The sequence below is a fragment of the Microtus ochrogaster genome, linkage group LG1 (assembly GCF_000317375.1).
Source record: "Microtus ochrogaster isolate Prairie Vole_2 linkage group LG1, MicOch1.0, whole genome shotgun sequence".
NCBI classification, from domain to species: Eukaryota; Metazoa; Chordata; class Mammalia; order Rodentia; family Cricetidae; genus Microtus; species Microtus ochrogaster.
The window spans coordinates 52,471,272-52,477,460 of record NC_022027.1 but is presented as its reverse complement, the minus strand read 5'-3'; positions in this window follow the sequence as shown (position 1 = coordinate 52,477,460).

Genomic DNA, 6,189 nt, shown 5'->3' with positions numbered 1-6,189 from the left:
TACAGCAAAACCACACCTCCAAAGCCTTCCCAACAGCATCAGCAGGGACCAAGAATTCAAGTGTCCAAGACAATGAGGACATCTCATTCAAACCCATGGCACCTCGATGAAAATATAGTACAAAATCACCTGAAGGAAAATGTTTAAGAAGCTGAGGGCCAAGAGGGATGGAAATCTCCCACAATGGCAGAAACTACACCAATATCTTAAAATCTTCAGGATGGATGGAAGTACACCGGGGGTGACATGAAGAGTTGGGGAGAGAGTCTTCCTTTTGAATTTGCAAAATTTGAGCAAGGAAATAGTTTCCTGCTTAATAAAGGGCAAACTAGAACTGGCAGGAGTCTTCAAGTTATGACCTCTTCACAGAGTGGCAAATTCCATTCCAAGAGAGTTCTAGAATTGAGCTGCTCATGTTTTCTCCTTGGTGTGATTTCAACTGATTTACCATTAATGCGTAGTAATTAATTGCAATTACCGTACAGGCAATCAGCATGATGTTAGCTCAACCAGATTTCATTGTTTTGACACTCTCTAAACACTCTGTGGTACAACAAACCCACAAAGCAGGCATTGCAATCCTTTAAGAAACAGTCAATAGTTTATGACATCTAGAAAGTGATTGACATGTCTGGTTTTGTTCTTTGCCAGCTATTAGTAGCAAAGGTCACAAAGACAACAATAAGTTGCCTGAAACTTTAAATGGGCTTACAGCTCTCTTATAGACAAATGAGATGGCGTGTCCTCAGAATGTGTTGATCAGAGATCAAAGTGACAGAAAACTGGGAACATCAAGTCTACCACCCCAAGGCCATATTTAAGAAGTTTTAAAAATAAATCATATCTAAATCCCAGGTCTAAATTTAAAAGAAATTGCCCTCATCCAGTCTTGGTCTTGTGAAATAAGAGCAAAGGGCATCAGGAGTAGGAAAGTGGGGCAAAACAGGAGAGGATCCAGAGGCCCCTGCTTTCGCCAGGGAGAACATTATTTAGCAAAGGGAAGGATGATTTGTCAGGCTGATGTTCATATTCCCAGAGTGATTAATTTTCAACCCCATCATTGAGTATGAAGAATGAGAAACTGCATGAAGCAGAGAATTACAAATGTTCTAGGGTGAGGCTAAGAAGCCCTTGACAACACTGGTACTATTTAACACACACTGACCACCAGCGATGGGCAGGACATCATCCATAGCAACGTGGTGATCTGCCACAGAGCTTCAACAATCGCTGGAGTAAGCAGGGACCCTCGTGGTTCATCAGTAATTCTGTCTGTCAGTCTGAACTAAGTAGCAATTTAAATTCTGGGGATTGTTTGGGAAATGCTTTATTTTGGCAGCTACTGTCCTACCATAAAGCAAACTCAGCAAACGCTTGATGGAGCGCATGCCTAGAGGGATATCTTCACTGATTTAGAGCCTAGGTGACAATTTCAAATCTGCAAGCCCCCTTCCAAGCTGGCTGCACTCACTGCAGCATTTTGAAGAGATGAGGGGGAAAAAGTTATTTATTTTATTCAAATAGGAGGAAGGAAACAAAACAGATGCAAAAGAATTTGGTGAGTGACCAGTTATTATTAAATTCTTATCCTGCATCCACGCCTGTGTGTGCCCAAGCGTGACGCATGATGCCACTTCCTCTCTGCTGGCAACATCAGGCCTAGTAGTATAAGGGGCTTCTACTTCTGATTTCAGTATAACAGACTACCCAAAGTGTCTTGAAAATGTATAATCACCTAGGGAGCTAGGTGACAATGCTGGAGCACTGTCAGTTGGGAAGAAGCTATATCAAAACACAAGCTCAGCCCTTATACATAATCTACCCAAGGGGAAAGGGTAACACTATGTATTTAAGATTATTTTTCTAGAACATCTAAGAGAGCAATCTCCAAGAGTGCCACTCTGTATAACCACCAAACCAAATGGCATGAATGTAGGATGTTCTTTTTCTTCCTTCCTTCCTTCCTTCCTTCCTTCCTTCCTTCCTTCCTTCCTTTCTTCTTTCTTTCTTTTCTTCTCTTTATTTCTTTCTTTAATTTTATTTTTTAAAAAATAAAACAACGATTTTTTTTCTTTTTTTTTCACTATACATACCCAATCCAAGTTCCCACTCACTCCCCTCCTCTCATCCATTCCCTCTACTTACCCCACCCCATCCACCATCCACTCCTCAGAGAGGATAAGGCACTTTGCTTTGGGGAGTGTCCACTAGATCTAAAGAGAATAGGTTCCCAAAAAAGTCAGTACAAGTAAGGACAAATTATGGTACCACTGCCAGTGGCCCCTCAGTCTGCCCCAGCCACGCAACTGTCAACCACATTCAGAGGGACTAGTTTAATCTTATGCTTGTTCCAGTCCTTCTGGAGTTGATGAGCTCCCATTAACTCAGGTAGACAGATTTAGTAGGTGAACCCATCATGGTCTTAGCCTCTTTGCTCATGTTCTCATCCCTCCCACTTTACAACTGAACTTTGAGAGCTCAGCCCAGTGCTCCAATGTGGGTCTCTGCCTCTGTTTCCATCAGTTGCTGGATGAAGGTTCTATGGTGATATTTAAGATATTCATCAGTCTGACTACAGAGCAGGGCCAGTTCAGGAACCCTCTCCTCTATTGCTTAGGATCTTAGCTGGGGTCATCCTTGTGGATTCCTGGGAATTTCTCTAGAGCCAGGTTTCTTGCTAAGCCCATAATGGCTCCCTCAATCAAGATATCTCTTTCTTTACTCTCATTTCTGTCCTTCCTCCATCTTGACTATCTTGTTTCCTCAAGTTATCGTCACTTTCCCCCTTCTCCTATCCTCTTTTCCTTTCCCCTTTCCTTCCTTTCCCCACCCCTATGTCCTAATTTTGTCAGGTGATCTTGTCTATTTTGACTTTCCAGATGAATCTATATATGTTTTTCTTACGGTTCACTTTGTAAATTAGCTTAGGATCATAAACTATAGGCTCAATATCCTTTGTTTACAGTTAGTATCCACTTATGAGTGAGTACATACCATATTCACCTTTTTGGGTCTGGGTTACCTCACTCAGGATAGTGTTTTCTAATTCCATCCATTTGCATGCAAAATTCAAGATGTCATTTTTTTTACACCTGAGTAGTACTCTAATGTTATGTGCAATGTTTCCCTCAGTCTTGGTGATATTGACATGTGGGCATAAATCCTTGGTTTTGGGGATGCCTCGTGTGTTGTATGATGCTTAGCAGCACCACTGTCCTCTATTCACCAGAGAGAACAACACCTCATCCGAGGTATCCCAAACCTTGACACTGTCAAGCCTCATTTGTGGAGTTCATCTGCCCCATCTGAGAGTCTGTGATCCAGGTGAAACTTTGGGAAAATCACATGACTTCCTGCTCTCAGGAGCCAGGAAAGCCAACTGGCAAGAAGGACTTTTACTATCTAAGACATAAGGGAGGGCTGCCCTTTGACATGCAAAAATTTTGAAGGATCGCTGTTTTACTTAACTTTTTTTCCTTATGATAGGATCAAGGAGCTCACCGTCATCTCTTACTATAAGGTTATTGGTACACAAATAATCACTGTCCAAGGTTACTCTGAAACATTGCTGAAAGATTCCTGTATCTTTCTTGCCTCTCAATTTTCTGAACTGGTCTAGTAGGCTAAGGAACAAAACTCAGGACTGCCATGCATGACTGCAGAAGTTGCACCCTGTAAAAAAGCATCCACTTGAGACCACAAATGAGAAATGAAGTATAATTTGTGCCTTAAACTCAAGGTCTGAGAACTGGCACGTCATAGCATTGCTCATCAAAGAAAAACAAGAATTGCCTTGCAAACTCACCTAAAGACACCATTTCGTTGGGAAATACTTTTGGAGTACATTCAAACAGGGAAGAAAGAAATGGAGAGTGAAAGTGGAGATGCTGGAGGGACAGACATACAATGTCAATCTGACATAGATAACACCCAGTCCAGTGGTGTTCCTGGCATAGTCAAATCAAGAGACAGCCATGCAGTATACCCATCACCAGGACTCAGTCAGCAAGATGCTTCATATCTTCGGGGATTGAGCAAAAGGAGAGTGGGAGAAAGTAGAATTATGACCTGTCCAGCCCAGACCCTATAGAAAGTTTGAAGAACTAACAGATGTTGCCATGGTCAACAATCAGGTAACGGGGGAATCAGGCAGGGGGTAGGTTGTCTGCCTCCTCCTTGCTTCCAGACTGAAGGTGCCACTCACAGAGAATAAGGAGAGTTCCCTCATGCCCATACACTGCAACCAGAAACAGAATCGCATATCAAATCGTAGATAAACCATTTTGGTTCTTAAATTTACTAAACATGGTAGTTAAAATATGGAATCTCTAAGGAACTGCTACTTCAAAGAAAGGGGAATTACCAAAAAAGGTACTGTTCTCAACCATTTCAGAGAAATTAAAACCACCTCCCGTCTTTATTTCATTGTTTCACTGAAAAATTGATATCCAATTATTAACTCTTAAACCTTTACATTCTTAAAATGCATGAATTACCTGACTGGGCACGAGCCTTGTTTTCCCCTTTTCCTTTCTTTTTTTTCTTTTTTTTTTTTGCCACTAAATGGCTATGTTTTCCCACTAGTGCTTATAATTTCCAGTATTTATTATCACTTCATAATTTGTGGAGTTAGGATTAGTAAACTTTCATTATTATGGGAAGTTAACCAATTCTTAGAACTATAATTCTTAGAATAATCCTTCAAATTAGGAACATATCCAGGCTGAATTAAGAGTTGGAACAATTACAAGTACCCTAAAATTACCGTCCTGTTTTACCTCCATGTACCTTCTGCGATGCTTCAAGGGAAATCCAGACTTTTTTATGCACAGCCAACGAAGCTGGCTATTAAACCGCCTTTGCAGAATGCCTTTTCATCATCCACAAGAAAACAGGAGCTGCAGGACACATGTTTCCTGTGTTTTAATGAGGCACGGCCTTAGCAACCACTTGACAAGGAAGCAGGTTTCCTGAGCGCCCTGCTGCTCTCTAATTCCCTGTGATTCTTCTGAGAAAGAACCCTTAATGACCAGCAGAATAGAGTTTGCACGCTCGCATCTGCATGCACCCTGCAGCTCAACGCTCTTCCTAGCTCCAGTGTTACCCTCTGCACAGCACAAGGGAGAGGGCATTCTCTTCATTGCAGGGAAATTCTCAGCATCTTAAACATGTAAAAGGGAGATAGATAGCTACATTCTTTATTTCTGTTACCGTGGTCTGTTTATTTCTCTGGGAAGGCCAGAGACTAAGGTATTTAGTAGGCAAGATGAAAAGAAAAAGACACACTTCAGGGGTTCAGCCAAAAGCTTTGGGTTATAAAATAATTCAGTCCCCTGAGCTCTTTAGTGTGGGAATGGTCTCAGCTGAGACTCCCAAATGGCTGTTTTGATATTTACTCATGCAGACTTCACCAAATAATTTACTTATCTACATGTATGTTTTCATCGGAAGACACAGATTGCTAATTGCCTATGTAATAATCTATTGTCAATGTAAGAGAATTCCAATGTTGTTGGAGGAGCTTGGAGTTTAACTGGAAAACTACAATTCCCAGCATGCCTTGTGGTCACTTTGACCACGTGACTAGATTGTGACCAATGAGATTCCAAAATGAGCAGTTACATTGCACACAGAAAGGCCTTTAAAGATGTGTTAGGTAACTGCTGCCAGCTTCCCTTTTCTGCAGATTTCAACGGTAATTTTGAATAATCAGAGACTTTTGAGGGTAGGAGGTGACATCAAAACTGAAAACCAAATAGGAAAAAACCCACCTCGTTTCTGAAAACTGTATAAAAATCTTATCACTTCTACTGACTTTTTATACACGTTCACTCAACATTTAACCATCACCAATGGCAAGATACTATCAGAGAAAGGTCGTGGCTAACTGATGCCATTGCATTCGCACTGTCGAAGGCAAAATCTCAACATGAGAACAAGACATCGGAGAAGACAAAGGACAACTGGCTGGCGGTTAAAGTTATGTGGCATCCAGAATGACCTTGGGGCAGAAACGGACATTAGAGACAAAACTGAGGGGATTAAAATAAGCCCTATAATTGTAATAGAATGACCAACACCAACGGCGTGGACAGATCAAATGGCAGTTCAGATTTTCCGTTTTGAGATTCCTCCATACGAGTCCCCTATTAGTGTACTAATTTATATCGCTTCCTGCAGTGTGTAAAG